The 27427-nt window shown below is 42.0% G+C and overlaps 1 long non-coding RNA gene across 1 annotated transcript; it reads right to left on the bottom strand.

Moving 5' to 3' along the window:
* Positions 1 to 6438: 6438 nt before the first annotated feature.
* LOC308185669 lies at positions 6439 to 22390 on the bottom strand. Its single transcript, XR_013943542.1, has 3 exons — positions 22313 to 22390; positions 8051 to 8203; positions 6439 to 6774 (listed from the first exon to the last, which is right to left on the bottom strand). It is a non-coding gene; the product is annotated as an uncharacterized lncRNA (long non-coding RNA).
* Between the last annotated feature and the right edge of the window lie 5037 nt (positions 22391 to 27427).

Raw genomic sequence — 27427 nt, 5'->3', positions numbered from 1 at the left:
TCTTAGTCTCAAAGCAGTCTGTGAGCTTAATTCTGAATGCAGGAGGAAGATGTGCCAGGAAGCTACCTGAAAAATCTTTGTATCCATAAGCATACATTGGGATCTCATTCTTCTCTTCTTCTCCTCTCTCTATGCTGCTGCAGAGGAAAGAGAAAAACTTCTTATCCAGGGAGTAGGATCTGGGAGGAAGGAGTGGCTTGGGAAGGAAGGAGGGAGAAGGGAAAAAGCTTTCTGGCACTCAGAAGCAGAAAGCAGAAGTTGTGCATTTTCTTGCAAATCTTCACCATTTGCTCTTTCTTTTTCATGCTCTTCTCTACAGCAATGGAAGCTGTGTCCTTTCCTTTCCTTTCCTTTCCTTTCCTTTCCTTTCCTTTCCTTTCCTTTCCTTTCCTTTCCTTTCCTTTCCTTTCCTTTCCTTTCCTTTCCTTTCCTTTCCTTTCCTTTCCTTTCCTTTTCCTTTCCTTCCCTTCCCTTCCCTTCCCTTCCCTTCCCTTCCCTTCCCTTCCCTTCCCTTCCCTTCCCTTCCCTTCCCTTCCCTTCCCTTCCCTTCCCTTCCCTTCCCTTCCCTTCCCTTCCCTTCCCTTCCCTTCCCTTCCCTTCCCTTCCCTTCCCTTCCCTTCCCTTCCCTTCCCTTCCCTTCCCTTCCCTTCCCTTCCCTTCCCTTCCCTTCCCTTCCCTTCCCTTCCCTTCCCTTCCCTTCCCTTCCCTTCCCTTCCCTTCCCTTCCCTTCCCTTCCCTTCCCTTCCCTTCCCTTCCCTTCCCTTCCCTTCCCTTCCCTTCCCTTCCCTTCCCTTCCCTTCCCTTCCCTTCCCTTCCCTTCCCTTCCCTTCCCTTCCCTTCCCTTCCCTTCCCTTCCCTTCCCTTCCCTTCCCTTCCCTTCCCTTCCCTTCCCTTCCCTTCCCTTCCCTTCCCTTCCCTTCCCTTCCCTTCCCTTCCCTTCCCTTCCCTTCCCTTCCCTTCCCTTCCCTTCCCTTTCCTTTCCTTTCCTTTCCTTTCCTTTCCTTTCCTTTCTTTTTTTTTTTTTTCTGATTAAAAAGGAGTGGAGATCTTTTTGTTCAAGACAGAGTGAAGGCTTTTAAGGGTTTAGATACCCTCAAAAATCCATGTATGGTAAAGGGTGACAGGTTTTCAAGACATCTTGAATACCTTGTTCATTCTCATTATTGTATCAGACTGATGTTTGTTATCAGTGAGGTATTTGGAGCGATGAGATGTGTGGGCTGTGAGGTGTTATCAGGGACATGATCCCCTTCAGGTCAGGTGAAGGCAGAGGGTGAGAGGGATATCCGTATACCTTACGACCCCTCCACTGTAACATCTACATAACCGTGCCAGGATATAAAAGCAGATGACAGTGACAGAAAGAAAGTGATTTAACTCAGAGAAACATTTTCCATTTGGGGTACAAAGCTTTCTGGACTTTGCTGTGGCCTTTAAAGATATGCTATCTCAGAAGGGTTTTTTTCCTCTCTGATTCTTCATAGCAGTAATCATGAGCAGGGGCAGAGGGAAGGAAAGGGTAGCGATAAAAGAAAAATTGTGCTCAATTTACCCTCTGGAAGGAATTTGATTATAAATTAATGAAATTAATGTTACCCCTGAGTGATTTCTAGGCAAAATTTACAGATTAACCTTATTCCCTGTGAAAATATTGGTGTTTGTACCTAAGCCTACAACAGTTGGAGACTGGGAGATATACTGACATGTGCTGCTCTTGCAATTTCATAAACCTAGCAATCATCAAATTTATGAGAAGCTGCCTGATTTTTATTTCTTTTTTTTTTATCCTGCTTGTGTTTTCCAGTATGAATTGGGGTGTTTATTCCCAAGGGTGTTTCCCAAAATAGTAAATGAAAAGGGAAAAAAGAAAAAAAAAAATAATATGGACCTTCTTGTCTTGTGAGTCTCATATTTTATGTCTTACATTCATTTCAACAGCCTTTTTCAACCTTCAGCCTTCACATCAGAGCTCAGCTCACCTTCCCCTTCACCCACAATGCCCACAAGACTGATCCTTCTATTTCTCTTCACAATATTTCCCTGAGTTGTTCATGCCACTTGTTTCTTTCCCTTTGTGATGCCTCTATTTCTATTTCAGATGTTGCTCATTGAATGAATCTGGTAATAGCTAAAATCAGATATCCGTTGCTGTGGGACCTATACAGTCTGTGATGAGAATTGGCCTTTTCCAAATGGCTGCTACTGAGTGAGACAAGTAAAGACTGTACCAGGGGAAATGCTAATGTGTTCGACTGAGGGTGCATGATTGTTAAGCAAATAGCTTAGGGTTATCTGGAAAATTATAGCAGAGCCAGGAACCAAACTCATGTTTCCTTATTCTTTACTAGAAACCCATGATTCATTCTCTGTATTAGCTATTTTCCGTGAGCTCTCTTTTAAAACATATAAAATGTATAACTGAAAATAATGCGGGAACTAGATGTTTGAGGAATGTCTCCACAAGAATGCTCTATTTGTTCCTGAAATACAACTAGAAATATTAAAATATACAGTGCTCATTAAACTTATTCTTTACAGACCTCTTCTGCAAGGTTGAAACCACTTCTTCTGTATCCACTACTGAGAAAGACATGATTATGTGATTTTATACTTACATCAGAGAACACCAATTTGTGATTTATTTCCAGAGCACTTGAGTGTATTTCATAATAGAATATAGGATACTAATATCCCTTCTTTTAAGCCACTCAGTGTTTTTTCCTCTTCAGAAAAAGAAAAATTACTGATTTGATAGTGAGCTATGAGACTATTCATTTCTAAAGGCTAAGAAGTGATTATGCAGCAGTTTTGCCTATGAATTTAAGCTTTGTCCTCTCCTGACATACAGAGGCTTTGAGAGTGTAGCCTATGCTTAGTTAATCGTGAAGAGAAGATTTGCCTCACTACATCTTCAAAGAAAACAGTTACAGAATAAATATCCAGGATTTATACTAGACAGTCAATCTGCACTTGGCATCATAAAGTAACTTAAGTTTTCTAAGATTGGCTGCTTTCTTGGTATATTGAGCTGACATTTACAGTATCCACTTCTGCAGAGAAGTCTGTATTCCCTGATGTATTATCCTCATGTGCCTATGTGATCTGATAAACTTTGCTTTTGTTTAAAAGCCAAAGGTCTTTCCCTGATCTTGAGACATCCTGTCCACAGAAAAAAACTAACCTCATCCCTCCCAACATGCTATGCTAATTCAGATTGATGTTTAGGGAATTGGTCAAATTTAGTGCCGACCTAGTTAGATCAACTTGAGTTCTGGCAGGAGAGTAAATGCATATGTGTTTTTAATTAATCCCCTGCTTAAATCAAGGGAAAGGATATTGCATTTTTCAGCAGAATTGCTCCACACAATGCTGACTGCATATATTTAACAAATCTTACTCATGTAACAGAGAAAACCCATTGGAAACCTTCCAAACCTCATGCAGTTTTTGCCTAATTTGTTTGAACTCCACCCACCTGGTGTAGGGCTGGGGCACATTTTTTGGCAGCTGCAGGGTGTCAGTACCCTGAAGTCCTGGTTATAGCCTTGTTCAGTAGCGAACTTTGCAATTACAGAGGACATTCTCCTGGGGTATGGCCCCAGAGCAATCAAGCTCATCACAAAACATCAAGAATAGCCCCACCCTATCCCCTCAAGACATCTAGCACGCGTTTAATTAGGTATATGTTAAAGTACATCATTGAAATTGTCACCGCACAAACTCATTATCAGGTCTTGGCAGAATGTATACTTTACATTAACTTTTTTCCATACAGCTTTGTCATCTGGCTTTCCAGACAAGTCAGTCCTTCTCCATTTAATTCCCTTTCCGTTTCCATTTCCATTTCCGTTTCCATTTCCCTTTCCCTTTCCCTTCCCTTTTCTCTTTCTCTTTCCTTTACCATTTCTCTATCCCTATCCATTTCCCTATACTTTTCCCTGTCCCTTTTCCTGTCCTTTCCCTTCCCTTCCTACCTTTTATTTTCTTTTGAACAGTTTGGTCTGACTTTGGTTTCTTCGGCTTCCTGATCTGTTTAGGAATCAAATGACTCTTCAAACATGAAGGTTTTCAGGCCTTTTGATTTGGCTAACCACAGAGGCCAGTTTTTCATTTATAAATTAAATTATTCCAGATGCTAGCACAAATGAGAGTTGCAAAGATATCAGTTTTGACATGGTTTTAATACAACATGTGGTTACAATTTATGATGAAAAGCCACCTTTCCCAGGATAGTTTGGATTTTGGATGTCAGAGCAGGTAAAATATTTCTCAGTTAAGACAGTGAGAAGTGTTAAGTGCTGATCGGCAGTGTCTTAAAGTATGTAAATCTATACCTAGGAAGAGCAAGAAACACACTTACTAAGGAGGTAGAAGTCCTATCAGGGGTGATTTCCTGAGCTCCCTTACTTTTGCAGACCAGATGTACAAAAGCAGTGTTAAAGGACAGACAACCTTGCCAGACTGCGTGTAAGGAAAAACATTGACAATAGCAAATGAGCTCTAAGGGACAGAAGAGCTGTTTGAAATCTCTTCCTTCTAGGTAAAGGACCGTGAGCCAAACTGAACTATTGATATTATCAAATATGCGTAGTCTTTGCTTTATCATTTCACCTTTACAAACCTCCAGAAAATAATATTCTCTATTCAGAGAACAATCCTTTCATTTCAACCAGCATTCACTGAGGTGAGTAAGGCTCAAACTGCAAATAACCAACCAGACTTTCTACATGACTCTGTCCTTATCCCTCGTTTATGCTGGAGCAGATGCAGATGAAATACAGTCATTTTTCTTTGCCAGGCTAGCTTTCTGCCGGATCAGCTCCTTCAGCTGGCTTACAGCCCAGTTGTACAAACCCATGAGGGAGACAGAGGGAAAGCTTTGCCATACGGGAAAAGAATGTGTAGCCTGTGGCAGCAGCAACCATGGATTAGACTGATTCCAAACTTGCTGTGGAAGTAGTCCCTCAATTCCAGCTTTGGTGTTTTAGGGCACTGTTATGGAGGAGAAATATTGCATTCCATGTTACTTAATTTTCCTGCCTTCTAGAGTTTTCCTGAAGTCTACATTCTGTAGAGGCACTGCTTAGGATGTTTTTCATGAACCTTTGACCATAACCCTTTGTAGCAACTTTCTCTCTCTATCTGTCTTTTTTTTTTTTTTTTTTTTTTTTAATCAGCACAAAGATAACTATTTCTTGCAGGAAGTGGAGTCCACTTACACAACATAAATATATGGATTAATAGCTTAGATGATGAGGAGGTTAAGTTGGAGGTAATGCACTCCATGTGATTTTTCAGTGCATTTTGCTAACTTGTGCTGGGTAGTTTCCGAAAGCTTTTGAGTGAGTGAAGTCTTTGCAGGAAGTGGTGAGAGAAAATAGACAAAAATATGAAAAAGAACAGATACAAAAATAAAATTCAGTGTTTTTACATCACCAAGATGAACAAAAGTGACCACATTGGGTGAGAAGACTCCATCCTTCAGTACAATTTCCAAAGTCACAGGCACACAGAAAAGTATCCTGTTGCTCTCTGCCAGTCTCCACATATAGAGGCAGGAACTTATTTGTGCAGTGACATACTTCAGGCCATCCATGCTGAGTCTCACCAGAGGTCTGGCTTCTCCTGTACCCCATTTCCAGAAGTTGCTGTAAGTGTGTACGTGGGAATGAGCAGACCAACTGTATATGACGCTTCTCTTTTACATTCTTCTGTTTCCAAGTATTTCTGTGTGGTTAGCTAACCCTAGTGGACCTTCCTCCCACTGTCTTGTCTGATCTCCCCTTTGGCCATATACATCTGCAGTATTAGCAGCAGCCTCTGACAAGAAATCTTATAGATTTGTAGTCATAATAAGCATCTCCCATTTGTTGTTTTTAGCCTGTTTTCCGTTCTCTAAATGGGATCCCTCTTTGCTCCAGAGTGGGATGATAGTGAACTCTACCAGCCCCTCTCTGGTATTCATGATTTTTAGATAGAGGCCTACAACATCTCCTAAATTTCTGTCTTTTGCAGGTTGAGGACTCCTCATATACTCTGTATTTCCTTACTCAAAAACCTTTCCCTATCTTTGAAGATCCTTGACTTACCCTGTTGCAGCTCCATTTTATCCTTCCAGGGACTGCAGTACGAAAATTACACACAGTATTCAAAGGAGGAGCAAAACATAGGTTATCCAATGGCACTATGGTATCTTCTGTTTTGTTCTGTGTTCCAGGCTAGCTTTTGATCTTCCTTTTTTTGACCATTCTTTCATATTGAGCTGACATTTTCTTGGCCGAATCTGTCATAACTGTAAGACCTCACTCCTAAGAGGTCATCATCCACTCAGATTCCATTGTTTTATTTGAATGATATTTCCCTGTGATATTAGAATCACAGATGATAGAATATCAGATGATATATAATATATAATATCAGATGATGGACAATCCCCTCCCTCACCTGCTGGCCACTCTTTTTTTTAATGCAGCCCAGGATGCAGTTGGCCTTCTGGGCTGCGAGCACTCACTGCTGGCTCATGTCGAGCTTTTTGTCCACCAGATCCCCCAAGTCCTTCTCTGCAGGGCTGCTCTAAGTGTGTTCTTCTCCCAGTCTGTGCTCATGTCCGGGATTGCCCTGGCCCAGGTGCAGCACCTTGCACTTGGATTTGCTGAACCTCATTAAGTTCATGTCGGCCCAGTCTCCATCCCGTCCAGGTCCCTTTGAATGGCATGTCTCCCCTCTTTGGTATCAACTGCACCACTCAGCTTGGTGTCATCTATAATTAAATAACTAAACGCACATATTTATGCATACATATAGCTTGAAAACAAAAATAATATATAATTTTCCATTTTATTATTGCAGCAGCATATTAGCATTTAGTGAGGTCAAGACAGTATTCTTCAGCTTGCCCACTTGTAATAACCTTTCTATAATTCATATAATTATTTTCAAGCTTCTTGCCATGCCATAGTAACGAAAGCAGAAATAAATAGGATTCCCATCTGAAAAGAAAACTTGCCTGTTCTGCTCAGGTGCAATAATGCAAGGCCTCTTTCAACACAGTGTCTCTACACATGCTGACCAGGTATGTTCCTTGGTGTTATGTCAGTGATGGAAGGTATCCAGTGGGTCATCCTGCTACGGGCCGAGGAGCACCTTCTGCTTCTACCTGTCTTTCTAAGGTTAATGTTGCACAGTTGCATGCGCATGTACAGGGTTGGGTCTTAGAGATGCACATCCACAGGAAAAAGTGGTGATTTGACAGTGATCTTTCAGAAGAGAAAGAAAGAAAAGAAAGAAAAGAAAAGAAAGAAAAGAAAGAAAAGAAAGACAGAAAGACAAAGACAGAAAGACAGAAAGAAAGACAGAAAGAAAGAGAAAGAAAGAGAAAGAAGGAAAGAAGGAAAGAAGGAAAGAAGGAAAGAAGGAAAGAAGGAAAGAAGGAAAGAAAGAAGGAAAGAAGGAAAGAAGGAAAGAAGGAAGGAAGGAAGGAAGGAAGGAAGGAAGGAAGGAAGGAAGGAAGGAAGGAAGGAAGGAAGGAAGGAAGGAAGGAAGGAAGGAAGGAAGGAAGGAAGGAAGGAAGGAAGAGAAAGAAAAAGAAAGAAAGAAAGAAAGAAAGAAAGAAAGAAAGAAAGAAAGAAAGAAAGAAAGAAAGAAAGAAAGAAAGAAAGAAAGAAAGAAAGAAAGAAAGAAAGAAAGAAAGAAAGAAAAAAAAAAAGAAAAACATCTGCCTTGTACTAGAAACATGAATATTGGCAGGGATGCTTTTTGCATTGGATGACATTTAGAGACTTTCACAGAAATCTGATGAGAAAGCTGTATTGTAGTTTTCTTATAATGAACAGCTGGCTTGCAGTAGTTTAGACTTAATTTGTGTCAAGCTGCAGCCTAGCAGACTGCTATACAGCATGTTTCAGGTGGGGGCACGCAGACCGTCGATGTGGTCTGGCACATTCTGATCTCTCACTACCGACACCCCCTGTCAGCTTTCACTGTGATTTCAGAACACCTCTAAATCCACTGTGGTGTTCAGATGGAATAAAAGATAGTCAGCCTTTATTACCAAGGGATGAAGGTCTTTGCAGGTCTGCAGCACTTCTGGGCATTGGTTGCGCAGGCATTGTTTTGGTCCTATCTCTATTTCCTTGTATTTCTGTAAGCTTTCGCACACTTTTGCCACAGTCTGTGATGTTTACAGTGAAGACACAGTGCTCATCTGTGGACACAAATTTTAGATCATTTATGTTAAATAGGTGCCATGGAAATTACATAATCTGAGTGAAAAGTAAATTGGGAGTCCTTCACAAACTGCATCATATCCCTCTGTGTGAGAAACAAAGTTGTGTTTTTGCAATAGAAGGTGTTTTTGCAGTGGAAAATCCCACTAACCTTGCATATTCAAAAGTGATTGTGCAGGCAAGACAGTAGCATAGCAGTGGGAAGTACGTTAAACAGATAAGTCTAAGGTCCCACTGTCCCAAAATGAGGAGGATAGCTAAGAAAAACAGGATGAACAGTGCAAAATCAGCAAAAATAAAAATCACGAGCCCTCTAGTCACAAGAGAAGAAGGGAAATAAAAGGAAAAAGAGAAATTAACGGTTGGTCAAATAAAATTGTACATATATGGTATAGAAGTGTGCCGAGTAGGTTGTGAACCTGTAGCACTCAGCCAGTGAGGAAACAGGGGAAATCAGGTGTTGGGTAATAGGGAATATAAGGCTATGGTAAACTTTTACTCTGTGCTCCTGCTTGCAGGACGCCCACCATTGCAATTAATGAATAAAATAGCTTCTCAGAAGACCCCGTCTGAAGAAAATTATTGAGATTTTCACTGTGTAATTTTGCACTAGACATAAAGCAAAGACAAACTATTTTATAGGATGCACCAAAGCTAATACAGGGAGATTAAATACAGTCAGCAAACCAAAACAGCATCTGGACTCAGTGGTTAATGGAACATTTCAATATGGAGCTACAATGCAGCATCATGCAGTAATGTAAGGTGATTTTTCACAGAGTGATGGTTATATATCATTAAAGTTTTTTCATGCCCTGATCAGCAGCTCTGAGTGCTGCTCCTGCTTGCAGTCTAAGATCAACCATGAATAAAATTGTTTTTAATGTCTTGACTAGCAGAGTTCATTTTCAGAGGACAAAAAGAAAACTGAGAATTGAAAATACTAAAAAATCTGTCACAGCTTTACTCTAGGTACTGTATAACAACGCAACACAACTATTCCTTCCTTCAAAAATAGCTGTCTAGAGAGAGGTAGCTTTTCCTTTGGAACGAAAACCTACCAAGAAGGACTTTAAAACCTAGTCTTTGTTCATTTGTCCTGCCACAAGTCAAGCCATGCAGCAGAGCACAAGGGTCTGCCAGGATAACCACTCCTCAGAAAAGAAATCATGTAAAGACTAGGCTAACTGATCCCTTCCACAATGCCTTCTGTGAATTCAAGGCTAGATTGGACTGGGCTTTGAGCAACTTGATCTAGTGGGTGGCATCCCTGCCCATGGTAGGGGGTTGGAACTGGATGTACTTTAAGGTCCCTTACAACCCATGATACTACTATTCCATGTGTTGCTGCATATTCATAGAATCACAGAATGGCTTGGGTAGGAAGGAACATCGAAGATCACCCAGTTCCAACCTCCCTGCCATAGGCAAGGACGTCACCCACTAGATCAGGTTGCTCAGGGCCTCATCTTCATTAATTCATGCTGCAGTACCATTTCAAGCACTATTTGTAGACTGTCTTGGCACTAAGATGTTGTGGAGATGCTATTTACAATTTTGTGATCAAACATCACCAAGATGGACTTGCATCATGATTTTTCTTTAGGAAAACAGTATAAGATTATCTCTGTCCCGTATATGAATACTCCCCTATATGATAAGTGGCACCTCTCCGCATTTAAGATACCACCCTCCATTTATACAACACTTCAATGCTCTGCACACTTTACACATCCTTCCTTCATCTGTATTTGGGTCAGCAAATTAATGCCAACACTTCATTGATCATGTAGTTAGGTGAAGGAAAGATGGCAAGAAAATTGCAAAAGAGACTGAGAGGTTCAGTGTTGTTTTCTTCAGGTTGGACTGCAACTGGGACATTAGGCTGTCTCATGAGCATTGCTGTCTGCAGAACAGAAGTTAGCAGGTATTACCTAATTTCTACTTTTTTACATACCTAGAAAGGTTGAGAACAAAAAGTAGCACTTTGCAGTAACATACAAGGATGCTGACTCTCTGTTAATCCTAAATAAATTGAGAGGAAAAGCTGAAAAAGCAGAAATCTGTGTTTCCTTTTGCTGGAGGTCAGCACTGTTAATCTGCAGTAATGCCTTCCAAAATGCTTTAGTTAGCTGCAACTGAAACAATAGGACCCTAAACCGGTGTGGTGCACAAACGTCTTTCTCAGCAGATGCCCCTTTGTGTCAACCATAGAATCACAGAATATCCCAAGTTAGAAGGGAATCACGCAGATGCTCAAATCCAACCCCTTGTTTCACACAGGACCACACAAAAATCTGACCCATATTTCTGACAAAGCTGTCCAAGCACTTCTTGATCTCTGGCAGCTCGGTGCTGTGACCACTGCCCTGGGGAGCCTGTCCCAGTGCCCAACCACCTCTGGGTGAGAACCTTTTCCTAATACCCAGCCTGACCCTCCCCTGTCCCAGCTCCATGCCTTTCTCCCAGGTCCTATCACTGGATCCTATCACAATACTGGTACTTTACAGTCAGCCAGAGCCAAGTGGAACATGTTAAAAAATTAACATTTTCCCCTATACTGCCCAGAATCTGCTTTTCTTGAGTACAGAAGCAAGTACTAGCTAGTTCCATGATAGCTATTGTTTTCCTTCAGGATCTCAGATAGACTATTTTTTTAAAATGGTTCTTAAATATTATGAGGAATTTGTGATTATCAGTGTGAATATAGCAGGCTACTGTCAGTCCTGCTGTAGATCTGAGAAGCCTTAGAAAGGGGCACAAACAAGGGGGCTGTATTACACCAGTGCAGCTCCCTTTTGGGTAGGGTTCAGGCTCCACGTCCTCTGCAAAAGCTGCATCGTGTAGCCGGGCTGCAAGAGGAATGCAGACCTCCAAGGACACCAAGCAGACCTTCATGGGCTTCACGTATCCCTGCCTAATGGGATTACTTACCCACCGTTAGGTAAGCAAAAAGCAAAAGGAAAACCTTGCTGCTTCAGAGCCTGAACTCATTTGGAAGATGCTGCTCATATGGAAGTGCCAAGATCCCATGGTACTTTTTGTAAAGATATGTGTAGGTAGCCTGTGATTAAAAATCAGAGGAATATTGCCACTAATTGAAGGAGATTGAAAGAAGGCTGAGAAAGATGACCACAGAGATGGATTATTCCTTGCCAGGGTTGCTGTGTAGATAGGGGCTTATTTCCTTGGAAAGAGATGAACTGGGGGAAAAACGATAGAAGCCTATGAAGCATGAATCACAGGGAGAAAATGGAAAGGGAGATATTCTGCCCTGGCTTTTCTAGCATGAGAAATGAGTACATCAGACAAAGCCTGTAGGAGCCAGACTCAAACCAACAGAGTGAGTCCTCATAGACCTGATTGTCCTTTTAATGCACCTCTTCTTCCCTAGGTGCCTGCTATGGCCCACTAGGCAACAGCCCTGGGGGCTGACCCAGCACAGTTGCTCTTGCATTATGTGACTCCCTTGGGGATGTAATTTTGCCCAGATGTTCTGACTGCCCTTTTCCCATTGCAAATGGTTTCTTACATGAAGAGTGCTGTGGAGAACCAAGGATAAGAGTGGAAAGTAACAGTTATAATGCTTTTAATATTGCAGGTACTGGACATGGAGTATTTAATTCTTTATTAGGCACCGTGCTTTGGGGCTGTTGTCACATGCAAAGCTACAGAGAGGATCGAGTGTCATTGTATTAAAATAGGTCAAGAAAACAGAATTTAACCTTTTAAACAGTGGATTCTAACCAGAGCAATTATTTTTGTCATCAACGTGATTTTGAAGTGCAAAGAACGCAGGTCATTCTTGCAAATCAAGGAAATTGCAGTTAAAATGGGATGTCTTCATTGGACAATGCCAGCATTTATTTCTGGAAAGAAGATAAACATATTTCTTGGTAATAAACAATTCTATACTGAACTAAATGGACTAAAGTGATGAGAACAGACTTTGTGTGACTAACCTGAGACACCACAAATGACCTTAATTTCCAAAATACTCTAAGCTGCCTCATATTACTTGTTTCAATTCTGTATGCTAAAATACTGGCTTATTTGCACTTTCATTTTTAATGTAGGCTAAGAGACCTCTTTAAGAAGAAGAAGACATAAGTTTATTTCCTTTGGGAAAGGTAGATATATTCACTTCTAAGAAATATGCCAAAAGAATACACCTCCTTCCCTGCTTCCAAAGCATGTGTTGTACAAACAATTATTTCAGTAAAGCTGATGGACTAGAACAATTATGCACACAGACTTTAGCAGTCAAATATATATATATATATCCTCTATTATAAATTCAAATTAAGAATTTAGTGTAAAAAACACAGAAATATCTTGCTTCCCAGAAGTCAGGAAGCACCCGAATTCAGAAAAAAACTAATAACTTTAAACATCACTGGGAAGCAGCTCTGAAATGCCTCAGACAGTGCTGCTTTTGCATCACATCTGAAGCAAATCAGAACATAGGAAAGGTGCATAAGTGTTTGGCTAATATGATCATTGCTCACTTGTATTTTCTGAGACATCTCAAGGGTCTTCATGTATTTAAGACCTGACTCTCACAATTGCTTAGCCTTAGATAGCCCTAACTGAGGAGCTGCTGTGCTCAACAAGAAATTATGTAACTGAATTTTCTTTTGATGTTTTAATGAAGATGATCTCATGGAAAAGGAGTGTGGATGGGACTGTAAGATGTCCTTTGTAGAGAAGCACATTTGCTACATCCTGCTTGGATGTGGAACAATGATGTACCCAGATGTTGTAGCTGGGATCGACCACCCTCAGCCCTCCCAGCTGAGAAACTCCTAGAGTCGGAAAAAGGAGGCTTTCTCTTAAAGACCGGAGCAGGGATTTTAGGCTTCAGATGGCTGTATTGCACTGTCCAAAGTGTGTATGTTCCTGTAAATGAAGGGGAAGGACCCTCTCCACAGGTCCACCTGAAGACTCAGCGCAGCAACACCTCCCAAGGGAAAAGTAAGAGCAAGCCAAGTCACTGCTCCCTAGGGTAATATTGGCTGATCCCCGAGCTTCTCACCAGAAAGTGTTGAATTCATTGAGGGGGTGGTGAACCAGTATGAGAAAAACACAATAAAACAAAACAGCCCAAAGTACCCTTAAAAAAAATCACCAGTCATAGTTAGATGCAGCAACTTCACAGAGGTTTCCAGAAATCTTAATGTTCAGTCATTAAATAGGATAGGTTGTTAATATGAAGAATTTGCTACATTGATCTGACAGGAAGTGAGAAACATACTTACACATTATATGGCTGAATGAGCTGAAACAAGGAATTAAGAAAAAAAAATGTAGACTGCAAAAGTGCCTTCCTCAAGTTTGATTTGTACTAGTGCTTCAGTCACTCCACTAGCCCTCAAAACAACATTAACTCCTTTACCAGGTACTGAACAGATTTTTTCTTTGCTTTTTATTATGGGCATTTAAGTTCTTAAATGCTGTTAACGCCAATCATCTTTGTTTGTCCTGCTGGTCAAGTATTGGCCCAGAATTTTACTTAGACAACTAGAAAACTTTTACAGTTCTACTTGTGGTCCGACATACTTCTGAAATGGTCGGATTCTGTGTCCAGGGAGGACTTCTACAAAACTCACCATACCCTGTTAACGCTGTCTCACCAGATTTGAAGAAGAGATTTCAGATGCAGTTATACAGCTTTGCTGTAGGACTGGCTTTTGCTGTGAGTGACGCTTTATAATTAAAGATACTTAGGATTAGAAGCCAATTTTGAGTAAGAAGGTGCCTGACAAAACTGCATATTAGGCACTTTCATGGATCCCAGTTTAGGCACCTAAAAAGGAAAGGGGGGAAACCTATATCCTTGGTATTACCCACATATGAATGTGCAGACAGCTAAAGCGATGTATCTTTAAACCACACCTTTTTTCAGATTATACATTCACATTTACATAAATTCTACATGCTTTTTAGGTCTGCATCCAAAACATAATTAATAAATTGAATTCATCACCTGCAATGTGAAATAATTAGGAAAATGGATTTTTTCTCATTCAGTGTTTGGAGGCTGATGTAAAATCATCACTTCATTCCCTTTCCTTTTCTCTAAGCACTCCTTCCTCCTCCAATATCACACAATATTCAGGGAATGGCAGTGCTGTACAGACATGACTTAGTTTATGGAAATGTTGAAGCTATCAGGAACATTCAATAAAATACAGTCTTTAAAGGAATTATGGTTGGGTGGTCTTGTGCTAGAAGATGTTGCCAGAATTGCTCTGTTAGTAACAGATATGGTTGCTCTGCACAATTGCTGTTCCAGAAAAAGCCCTTGTGTTCCTCAGCTGGTCTCATTTCATGCACTGATACTGGTGTAAATTTTCCTATCTGAAACAGAGTTTTGCCAGGTACAGCCATTGGCTCTAGATTTTTTCACCGGCACAGGTTTGCTGACTCAAGTCTATGAGCAAAGCAGTGCTGGTGTGGATTTGTTATAGCATGGACCTGACAATGCTTCAGGGCTTTGATCCCCAGCTGGCAACGTGCTGCTTTCATTAAAACCCACACCAAACTTGCTAAATGCTCATTTGAATCCTGGATTTGGTAGACTACTGAGTCCCTGTTGTTGCGCTTGATTCCCACTCACTTCGTCGTCACCTGAACCACAACTGGAAGATGGGGCTGCAGCATAAGGATCATGCCCACAGTATCTGTGTGTTAACTGTCCTGGTTAAGAACAGAACATCTGTGCAAAATGATGCTGAACTGGTTGGCTAACTAACAATCTAGACTGTACTGCAGATGCCGTGGTGTATTATTGCCCAAGTTAGGTGTATTTAAGCCAGCACAGACATGATTTTCCTTGCTGCAAAGGAGCCTCCTCCTTAGACTGGAAGCCTTCTGGAGCACTTCATTCAACATGTAGGCAGTGCTCAGCACACTGCAAGTATTAATTCACAGCTCGGCTGCTCCTGGGACCCACATAAGGCCAGCTTTTTCTTAATCAATTAAGAGATGGCATCAGCTATCTATACAAAGGCAGTGATGCTTATACTTACTCTTTCCTCCATCCCCATCCCTTCCCTTCTTTTTTTCCTCTCCCTTTTTGCAGATTTCTGAAATGGTAAAGAAGGTCAGACCACAGTCTGGGCTCCTTGATAACGAAATCAATACTTTCATGCTGTATCTGCAGTCCCTGCTGAATTTTCAGGAATATTGCATCATTTTTACTGGCTCACAGGACTCAGCCTGCAGTTGAGTCACTAGTGGCACAAGGGAGTAATGGCTCTGTCACTGAAACAAAACAACCTCTGTACAGTGCACGTAGGAAATTCAATTGGTGTTTGTCTGGCTTCTTCCCTTTCTTCTCAGGCATACTTCTGAAGCACTATAATTGGCCTAGCTGGGGAGATAAGTGACAATTGTGGATGGGAGGAGGAAAAACAGTAAGAGGAAATCTCTCTACTTTTTATGTCTATTGAGAGGTCAGTGTCAGACAAGAAGCACTTAAAAGAGATCTGCTCTTATCTGGCAAGAACAAGGACACAAAGAAAGATCTAGTCATGAAAGAAACATCCAGCTACAAGGCTGTATGTGTTGAGGGTTTTCTGTAATGTTTCCTGATGGGTGGTTTACCAGCACATCCAGGGTTAGGCCGCTGCTCTGTGAGATGATGGGAGAGAGCAAACCAAGCCCTTGAGTTTCCACCAGCTGCCCCAGATTAAATCGGTACAGCTCCACTGACTTCCTCACTCTCAAGAGCATGCCACAGAAACTGTCAAATGAATCAGATGATTCTGGGTGAGGGATAAGCACAACCGAGTGCATTGTTTCCTGCATCCCCTTTACACAGTGACTTCAAACCACTCCGCTTTGGGAGAAATTACTGCACTGGCTCTAGCATGCCAAGACACGAGTCCCTTTGGACTCACGTCACCCATGAAGGACTGCACAGCAGAAATGCCATTGCTATGGTGGGCATGCTTCATTCCTGAGCCTTGCTGCAGCACTGTAGATGGGCTCTCTGCTAAGATGGGCAGCATCACAGGCTGGTTTACATGCACTGGGCAAATCTGACCAGGCACATCCTTATTTGCTTTTCCTAGGAAAAGTCTCTCTCTGTGCGATGGGGGACACTTTGCAGTCTAATTATATGCAGGTTGATTCAAACGGTACCAAGCCACTTGAAAATGACAGAGCTGCTGGAGCTCTGAGGGCCTCTGTGTTTCCTGGTTGTGTACAAAAGACACTGCAGCAAATTGTTTCAATTGGCGTAATCAGATGAATGAATCATAAAGCAGACAAACAGCAATTCATCCCTCCATGCAGATTTTCCCTCTAATAGCATTGCAGTTAGTCAGCTCAGTAATGATATCTTCAATAAAATTTCACTCGCGGTCAGGTCTCTCTGCTCCTAATCCAACAATAGCCTGAGAGCATCGTGTGCTGTCACAGGGTTGCTCCAAAAAAATAGCATTGTTCTGTACCTCTACAGAAAGTAGTCCCAGGTACAAAGGTCAGAGCTTCTCTGTTAGATACATGCCCACCAATGGTGTATGGTGCAGGGTAGCTTAAAAATGAGTGTTCAGCTCAATCTCACAGACCAGACCAGTACAGCTCATCAGCAGGGCAGAGTCTGCCCACTGATCCCTCTACCCTCACGAGGTATTTGCAGAGAAACATCAGCTTTTGGGAACATGTTCTTTGTTCAAAACAACGTGGCAAAAATTACAAGGCAGTAATTGGCATTATAGGTGTTACCTGTGAAGCATACAAAGGTGGAATTGGAGCTTCTGGATCATATTTGCATTCACAGTTTTGACACCAGTCAAGGATGGCATTATCAAAGATCTGTTGTGAGTCAAATGTACATCGTGGAGCTGCCTAACTTACCTCTTTGGCATTTACTATTTGTAAACAGGAGGGGATTAAGCAAAGTCATACCCCAGCCGTCATATATTACTCTCTGAAAAAAAAAAAAAAGTTTCTTTGGCACTCGGCCACCTCCTCCTGCAAGCTCTGGAAATCATTAGAGTTCTTCTTTTCTCATTACCACTAAAGATAATGATGTTGAAGATTAAAAAAAAATGGGGGGGAGGGGTTTGGATAAAGCAGAGAGGAAGACGCAGAGAAGTTTCCAGTGTCAGCAGTTTATGTCAGCGCGGAGTTTATTTTACACCACAAAAGGACTGCTCCAGTGCTCCAGGAGGCTGGTAAAAGCTTTGCATGCCCTTAGCGAGACACAGGCAGTCATGTATGTTACACTCCAAATTGAGTCATACTTCAAGTCACTGGCCTGAACCAACTTCAATAACAGGCTTTGACCTGTGTGCTACATCTGCCTCGGCTAGCGGAGAATTTGTGTTAAATCCTATTCTTTGATTCCTCTGACCTTTAGTTTAGCACTGAGTTGACATCCCCAAACTTGGTTCTGATTTGAATGCATTTTTCTTCTGCATGGTATTTGCTTACACTGCTTTTCTCTATACTTTTTCTACTCACTTGCCTTTACCAGATGTCTTTAAAAATAATTATGGCTCTGTCTGGCTTTTTTTGGTCAGTACCATTACCCAGTAGCTGGGCGGAGGCATTTCCTAGAGATCATATGTCTTTGACGAGAACACTCTTCTGCTGACGAATTTCAGTATGATTTTCTGCAATATTCATTTAAGGCTGTTTTTATGAGTGTGCCTGCCAGGTCAAGTAGTTGTCCATTTTCAGAAAGCCATGCACAAAAGGGTGGGTTAATTGTCAAAATTAATTTGCTGAAAAGTTTGAATGCTTTCAGACAATGTTTAGTTTTTGTTATGGTTACAATACAAATGGTACTTTAGACCCACTGTAGTCATTGTCAGTTGTCTTTTGCAGATGAGAAACTTTTCTACCAGCTCCTCCTTCAGCCTTTGCAGTCTAGCCACTTTAGATGGCTGCTGATTCACTATGACCTTCTGGGGACTGATTTGCAGATATGCCAGTGACCTGCTATCTGGTGCCCTACCAAAAATTAGGTAAAGTCTGTCTTCTGCCAAAGATGGTTGGCACAATGCAATGTCCTGCATATTTCGAGTATGAAGTTGAAAATAAAGCATTTTCTTTGTGTATCTCTTGTATCCATGACAATGAATGACTGTCTGTAACTGATTTAGTCTCACTATACCTGAATTTGTCTTATCAAAAAGAATTGGACTAAAGACATGTCCAAGGTACTTCCAGTCCTATCTTTCATATCCAGGAATGGAGTTATCAACTGCAACTGCTGTGTCTGCTTGCTGGAAGTAAAGCCCCTCTTGCATGGACACCTATCAAACCAGCTCATGCACGAGGGGGAGAGTCAGAGGGTACCCAGTGGGCACTCAGTTAAAAGTTCCTGCTCAGCTGGAGCAAGGTGACCTCCATGAGGCTTCTTGGTAGGAGGAAGAAAAGAAACCTCAGCTCACTGATCTTGCTTTTTGAAAATCCTTCTACACTGGCATCCACACCTTTCTGTTACTGATAATTAATATAAGTTCTTTGGACAACTCTATTCACTTTGCACAACTCTATTTACTTTGGACAAGTGACCAAACACACTTTTTCCCCTGTACATCCATGTATACGCTAGATCAGCCCCTACATTGTGTAAACAGGCATCTGGGTAGAAACAGAATTAAAAAAAAATAAAAAATAAAAAATGACAGGGTTAATTTTAAAACATCAGAAAATAACAAGGAAAGGGCTGGAGCAGTAAACAGGCTTCAGCAAGAGCAAGCAAACAGCAGAACTGACAGAGAAAAACTCCAGAGAAGCTGCCTGTTTGTGGGCATCCAGAGGTGCAGCTGTTCGACTGGCAGCAGTTTTATCTGGCTGGCAGGGGAAGGAGATGGCCCACGTCCTGCTGGCATGGCTCACTGCTCTGTGAGTAAGCACCTCCAAGTACGTGCTCGAGCTTCAGCAAAGCCAGGCTGGTAGAAAACTGAAAACTACTTGAAGCTGCAGCTAGCTGCAACCAACAAAGCATAAGAAAAGGCAGCAAAAGCAGTGTTTTCAGGCTCTGCTTTCATATGCCTTTTAACTCCAGCAGAAAAGGATGGTGCTAAGTCTCCTCAGTGGCAGATATTTGACCTTCATCCCTGCCTCCAATGCACAAGGACGACACAGCCATGCTTGCTTCAGACCCACAGCCACATGGATTTGCTCTGAGTGCCCGTGGTGCAGCCATTTTATTCACCCTGTTGTATTTTACTTTTTAATATTGTTATCCTGCAAATCTTCAGCAAGGACACAGCTAGCTGAAGCAGGGGCAGGCCTTTGGCCATTTTCTCTGTGTGCTGCACCCAAACCTGCAGGGTCTTTCCTGCAGGTCTGTGAAGAGGGTGCAAGGCAGCTGTGTCCTCACAGGCTGTGACACCCTGCGAGACGGAGGGTGGCAAAGCCAGGCTGGCATATCTGGGAGATTAATTACATGGTCAAGGTCTGCTCATTTTGTCACTGGTGCTGAGAAATGTGATGTCTTCACCAGCCCTGTCTTGCCCACCCATCAGCACACAGAAGCCTCCAAATAAGCCCTCTGCATGGAGAACATCTTTCCAGAAGAAGGCTTGAAGTGCAACTTTATGGCATCTTAAGGACAGGTTTAATGAATGATGCTCAGCTTGTCCCACTGCAGGGAAACGAACCCAAAAAGGAGACCCGACCTTAATTTTCTTCCTGAGAGTAGCCTGCAGAGCACGAAACTCAAAGATACAATATCTGCTTTGTTACTCTATGAGCCTGCTGTAAAATATGCCGTAATCTCTGCCAGGGGTATGCTGTGCATTCCCTGGAGGTTTTTCAGCACTGAGGAACACTTCAGACCGCCTCACAGTTTGCTCAGGCTTTCCCTTATAAGGCCTTTTAGCTGCAGCACAGGCACACGACAGCCCCTCCAAGCGCCAGCCTGCTGGGAACCCAGCACAGCCACAGCGCTCCCTTCTCCGGGGCCACATTATCCTGACAGCCCCAACCCACTGCCCTTCCAGCCCCCATCCTGGCACCTGGTGAAAAATGTGGTCCCGGGGTCAAGGCTGGGGATTGCAGAGCTGTAACCTTGTGTGTGTGCGCATGTCCTTGGTGCAAAGGTCGGGTTGGTTTGATTGCAGGGAGTTGCTTTGGTTTTCATGTTGGCCTTGGTACAGCAGCAATGCCCTGGGAAGATTGGTGGTCTGCCGCAGTACCAAGGTGTGGGACCTGGTGCTTTTCTGCGGGGCATCTGATGTGCCAGAGCCGCAAGTGGCTCTTGGTCCGTTCCCACTCTGCCAGGGTGTGTAGCAGCTGTGGTGGTAGTGACTCCATGTCAGGGCATCAGGCACTTTTCCACCTATTTTCTCAGTGTGTGTATGAGCCTTATTTTAGCAACTCTGATTGGGCTAAAGTAATGAAATGGGGAGTACAAACCACTGGAAGCAGAGTATGCTCTGCTTGGCCTTAAAATATCCCCTCCGAGGGCTGCCTGGGTTATAAGCCATGGGAAAGAGCCCTCCGTGGGGACCCAGGAGGGCTCCCAGCCTCCCACTGCAGCCGTCCAGGCTGCACGTGGACAGAGACCACACTGGGGTGTGCAAGCACTTGGGTCTGGGGGGAAGGAGCCCTACGTGGGGGTACAAGTACCAAGACATTGCATTGCATGCCATCCACCCTTGTCATAGACAGTACTGGCCGTCACAGAGTAGTTTATCCACAGCCAAAAGAGCACAAAATAGTTCAGCTTAAAAACTGCAATGTTTGCAGTATCTGTGATCCTTACGTTACTCAGGGGTAGAAGAGGCTGAGTTTTCCCACAAAAGGGAGAAGATTTTTTGAGGATGCATGTAGAGCTCCTTATGCAGGTGGGCACACACAGGTACAGATTTAAGTTGCAGCTGCTGATTTCCAAAACAAACTAAGCTTTTTTTTTTTTTTTTTTTTTTTTTTTAAAACCTTTGAAATCCTTTGTGTTCACAGTCCTCTCTGGCATGGACAATGCCAGAAGATTTCTCCAGCTCCCTCCTTGCAGCATTACTTTGCTCAGCTCTCTGGCTTTGTAGCTGATGAAATTGCAGCTCACAGCAGGTAAACAAAAGCAAAGCTAATGGCAAAGCTAATGGTTATCATAGAATCGTCTACACAAAAATAGCAGTCCAAAATACTTGCTCTGCTTCTCCTCAAACATCATTTTAACGTGACAGTTCATGCCAGCTCTCTGATACAAATAAAATCCTCTTTTTTTTTTCAATTTTTCCATTATTATTTTTCTCTGTGCATTCTTTGTTTCTCTTCAAAGTAACAAGAATGTTCCTTTTGTTTTCCATATTTCTTCCTCTCTACCTCACTCCAGAAGATAATAAGCTACACTTTGCTTTTGCAGTGGTGGGTTTTCTCTGATGTTTGGGAAAACTATACTCATATCAATTGCAGGAACCATTCCCATTATAAAATTTCACAGCTGGTACACTTTCATAATGGGATGAGATGGGCAGCCTAGAGTATTAAATCAGAACTCTGATAGTTTTCGATCAAAAATGTATAACAGGTGCAGTGAATGTAACACACTGAAAAGGAAAACAAAACAAAAGAAAACAAAAGGCTACTAAAAAGAAATACTTTTTGGAACTAATCTGTGGAACTCCTTGACGCAATATACCACTGGCAGTCAGAACTAACTACAAATAAGTAGAGGGCTGTAAACTTGGGCTGAAAACATGTACAACAGGGTTCAATAACAAGGTATCTTGGAAGGGAAACCAAATCCAGAGCAGTTCTTCAAGGTCTGATTTTTAGCTCCAAAGAAAAGTAGTATTATTTTGCAGGGATTAATAAGCAGGTTGCCAAACCTTTATTTGGACAAAAATAAAAATGCATCACATCATTTACAAGTTCATATTTCCCCATTTACTCTGTACAAAAGTACAACAAGGTACAAAATACTTTCCTCAGAACATATCTTACTTTTAGGAAAGAAATCAAACCCTTTGAGAAATTCAGCAAATAAAAAGGAAGTGCTTTTTAATCTCCCTATCTCATTAAAATTAATGAATATCTTGTGTGCAAGTTAGATTTGATAAACTTTCATTGTTTTGTGACTAACAATAGTTCTTCTTAAGCACTAAACATTAACTTACCTTTTTGAAAGTGAAGCTATACCACGTCAGATATAATTCAGCTAATGGTCACCCTTCCTAAGCAACCACACAACAAGCAGTCACAGTATGAAGAAGCTCATATTAAAAGAGCAAACAAACTGCAGGCAAAAAACACCTTCATGAAAGGGTAATATTTGCAGACTGTCAGAGATTCGTTAGAAACTGCATGTACAGAATGTCTTCTTATTGATCTACACCATTAAATACAATTTTCTGTTGTTTGGGTTAAGGCTTGCTTTCTAAGTAGCATTACTGATTTGGAGACATATGAACTTGTTATTCAAATAAAATACTAGGAGCTTGAAATCGTCGCTTACATGCTCCATGTGAAATAAACTGCAAAATTTGTTATGCTTCTACATCTTTCCATGTGTGTAAACAGAAAAAAAAAAAAAAGGAAAAAAAAAGCCAAATACTACTGAAATTGTTGGATAGATCTGAAATATGAGAACTCAAAATAAAACTTTAAAAGTGCCTTCTTTCATATGTTTCCAGTTTTCAAACAAGTGTGGTCATCTTTAATGATACTCTCACCTCAACATCAAGACATGCATTCTATATAGCTTAATCTGTGCTTAGCAGTTAGTGATTTGGCAACAGGAGATCTGCTGAGGTTGTTGTTTCATGTCCAGGGCTCTTGTGACCCCACTGCCATCATACTTCAGATAGAACACTGGCTTCTGCTGTAAATATATATATGTAGGTTTACATATGCTAGAAGCATCCTGAAACAGTTATAAAACTGTACTGTGTGATTGCCTGGGCACTAATATCAACAAATGCTCTGTCTTCTGCCAAATCTCAACTGAAAGTATTTTATCAGTCTTTAAAAAGTGTATTTTTTCCATGGCAGGAACAGTCTAAGATATGGAGAAAATTAAGTTGCCTCAATAGATCTGGTGCAGATAGGTAGTACAGTGGTCTGCATGCCTTTGCTTAGTGCCCATAAGATCAAAAATGCAAATGTTGTATTGCCCATAACATCTGAACATTAAAATAAATTGATCATCAAAAGAAATCAAGGGAAAACACAGAAAAAAAAAGAAAAAAAAAGATAAAAATATGTGTTCTATGAGAAAGAATATTCAGAGTAGAAGATCACATTGGGTAAAAACATGAAGAGATGTATTTTTTATTAGCTTTATCTCATTCTCTCTTTATATATTCATAAAAAAAGCACTGCTCCTCCACTATCCTTACAAGAGAGTGTCAAACTCTTACACCCTGAAGACAGAACAGTAGCAGAAGCAGACTTGAACTGATGGGTGTTCTTCACCTTCATTACGTGGACTCAAACCTCTAGAGAGAAATCCGTAAAGCTCTACTTCTGCAATAGAATTATTCAATAAATAAATAAATAAATAAATAAATATAATAATATTATGTTGTTAAATTGACAACCTGATGTGTCTCCTCCTACGTTGGCGCAGAGGGCCCCACTTACATGTTTACTCTTACCATCTCTCATTTTATTTTATGCTGAACTTGTGCCCAAAGCGCATGACTATGGCAGGCTCTGCTGTGCTACCTGCGCGCTGTAAACCAGTCCCAGCCTCACAGGGGGCCTCTTTCTTCTCATTCCTGCCACATCTAGCAGTAGCTACCCCAGCCTTGATGAACAGAAGGTCTGAAAGTACCATGAGGTTGAGGATACCTGCAGATATGCTCTGCATTTGGTTGTTCCTTAGCATGAGGGACATCAACCAAAGTAGTTTGGAAAAATATGAAAAGTCTGCTGAAGTACTAAATTAGGACAGCGTTAAAGCATTCAGCCTCTTCCCAGATATCTTTGTTCAAAAGGTCGGGTGGCTGATTAGTGTCGAAACAATAATGCATTGTATTCCGTTCCAGGTTCCAAAATTGGAATATAAGCAGAAGCTTAAAATGTAGACATGTTGGCAGGGATTTACATAGCAGTCTAGAGGATTAAGAATCACTTTTCACTAAAATTAGTAGAAGATGATGTCAATCATTTAGGCTGTTTTGTAAATCAGCATTAAATTTCAGCCTAGGAACGGCTGACTACTAGGCTCAATGAATGTGTATCTTTTGAATGTTACTTACCAGACATTTGTACAGTAGAGGTGCAAGATATAAAGATGATTTCCTAATTAGCTGCATGCCAGAGATACCAAGTTAGTAATAATCTCATCTTGAGTGAGGCTTGTTTGTGCTGTACGATATAATGTAAAACAGTTCTGCAATTTGCACTTCATAACATTAAAGTTAAAATAATCCTATTAGACTGACTTTAATAGGAAGTCAGCAGAACTCTAATTTTCCTCAGGAAGCTTGATTATGATTTTTCTCACCATCTACATCTGCTGTTCATAGCACTAGTCTTGGAAAAGCGTTATAGGGAATGTTGCATACCTATTTCCCAGGTGCTCTGAATAAGGCACCGCCGGGGATACCTTTCCCATCAAAGGGACATCACAGCATGCTAGCACAGCTTTGAGTTGAGCACTGAAAGTGGGACTGAGTACAGGAAAAAAGCCTTAATGATACTTGGAAGAAATCACTCTCACATATGCAGTGCCGTGCCTTTGCATAATGCATGTTGCCGTGTGCTGCGCTGGTCCAAGGCAGAGCCCTGGCACCTCGCAGCTGCCTCAGGCTACAAGGAACATGATGAATTCCCTCACTAACAACTGAAGCTGGATGAACCGATCTAAGCTTGAAATAGTCTGATTCAAAATTCAGATTGAACTTCCAGCAGCAACCCAGGAAGTAGCCAGTCGCTCTCTATCCGCAGGTTTTCTCCTAAGTGACATTCTGCCACGATGTGAAGCAAAGGCCAGAGGGACAAGAGGTGTCTTTTTGTGTGGCACATTTCCATTTTCTTCAGGCCAGAGGAACAAAGGGCATTTAAACACCGGTTGTCAGGGGTCCTTCTGCTGGTTAGCAGGCTCACAGGCTACATGACAGCTCTCTGGAGGATTTCAGAAAGGCAGGCTGTGATAAGTAGGCCTGCACCTGATCCGACTCGTTCCTCCTTCAAAATATTGCCAGACCCCTCATTTAAATATATGGAGTCAAACTCCTCTTCATCAAAGAGACAAAACCAAAATTCCAGATCTCTCTTTGCTGCCATGTGTTGGAGTTAAGGTGGACTGACCTGAAATGCCTATCTCAGCCCTGAGGCAGACAAGCTGCAGACACCTCTCTACGCAGCTCCTTTGCTGGGAGGAAGGCCTGCTGCTGTGAATTTCCTGGCTATTTAGCCTTAGATGAAAGCTACCTTCATAGACTGGAATCTTTACTACTTATTTTGCTTCAGGTAGCAAGGCACTGCACGTATAATGCCAATCCTTCTTAAAGGATCCTCTTGTATTTAGGAGACCAAACTGAGAAGGGCCTAGAGGGCCTGGAGACAAAAGGGTCTTTAAAAAGGAGGTATACAGTTATCTTTTTGTTATATATGGGGGAATAAAGCAAAGTTGTGATCAGAGCAGCAGTAAAACCCAAATCTTATGGTTCTGGGCCAGTACTCTTTCCACAAGGCCCCAGTTACCTCCTGGGGCAGCAGGTTATTTTCATCACTTTTACTAGCTGGGCTGCGGGTGACTTCTTGCACTACTATCTCCCTTCTGAAGCAAAATCCAATGTCCTAACACAAACCTCAGCAGAAAATGTTTTGCATATTTAAAGAGAAAACCATTTCAGCTAAATACCTGTGGTGGTTAATGAACAAGCACAAGAATAGAAAGAAATGCTGCTAAAAGGAGCATTTCTGCTACAACCACTGATATTTGAATGTACATGTGAGGGACATGACAAAATCTACACAAACCAAGCTCTAGTTTTTAAATTCAAAGTGAAAAAAAGTACATCTTTTCCTCTTTCTTTTGGCAGGTTTGAATATCCGAGACATTTTTAAGGGGCAAGAGGAGCAAAACCTTCTTCCCTGTCAACATTAAAGTTCTCATGATCTGTGAAACTCTATGCCACAAACTGTTTCCAATGAGGTGGACAGTGCAAGTCATGGCATACGCATGAACCTCAGTTCATTAATAGCTATGGAGAGATGTGCATTTGTGACCTATTTCAGTGACATCATTATCCTGGTAGAACAAAAATTCAAAAAAACTCCCTTTTTGGTGCAGACTTGTCTATTTACAAATATATTTCTGCCCTGTACTTTAACGCTGAGAACACTACTTGCTCTGTCCACCTCTCTGCCCCAGCGGGATGTGAGGTGGCAAGGGAGACACCAAGAGTGGAAAGTGTAAGGTAAGGGCTAAGCAGGATTTTCTTTTTGTGTGAATTCAGAGAGAGCAGAGGCAGCTGGGAAAGGCTGCCTTATGCTTCTGCTCTACAGATCCTCCCGTCCCCTTTTGCTGCCCAGGGGCCAGGCGAGACTCCTGGAACGATGCACAGTGTCAGCAGCGGGCACTGAGGTCCCCTGAGGAGACACGGTGGTTGTTCCTTCCCCAGGATAGAAGTCAAGGCTGCACCACCTGGGAAACTCCAGATAGCTCCAGCTACGAAGAGAGGAAAGAAGGGAGAAAGGTGAAGGACAGGCATTCTTTCTTCTTATTCTTCCCTGCTTTATGGAAAGCTGCTGCAAACAGGATTTCCTGGCTTACTTACCTGCGAGCCTTGGCAGGGGGTGCTGTGTGGCTTTCTTCATTAGTCCTGCCAGGGACTGAAGGTGTTGAACAAATCTCAGGCTAACGCAGGGCTGCTTGAGCACAGCAGCAGGGCTGCCTCAGAAGAGCCAACACTTCTTGTCCCCGTCCCTGCTACTGGCAGAACCACTGGCAAGCAGCACTTGATGGATAATAGGCAGCTTTTGACCAGGACACATCTACTTTGTGGAGGCTCTCGAGGGTCCACTGCCACTCACAGTGCCTGGTGGTCCACCAGGATGAGCCGTGCTCCTGCTGCGAGCATGGCCACATGGAGACCTGTCTGGTCAGTGACATCTTGCTGCTGCTGCAGAATGAAATGAAGCAAATGTGGAAAAACCTAATAGGCTGCACATATTAATAAATGATGGCTTACCTATTCATGAGCCTGCTGTCTTGGGAAGGGAAGGGAAGGGAAGGGAAGGGAAGGGAAGGGAAGGGAAGGGAAGGGAAGGAAGGGAAG

This window comes from Anser brachyrhynchus (assembly GCF_964034855.1).
Source record: "Anser brachyrhynchus genome assembly, chromosome: Z".
Taxonomy (NCBI): Eukaryota; Metazoa; Chordata; class Aves; order Anseriformes; family Anatidae; genus Anser; species Anser brachyrhynchus.
This window is presented reverse-complemented; position numbering and strand designations above follow the sequence as displayed.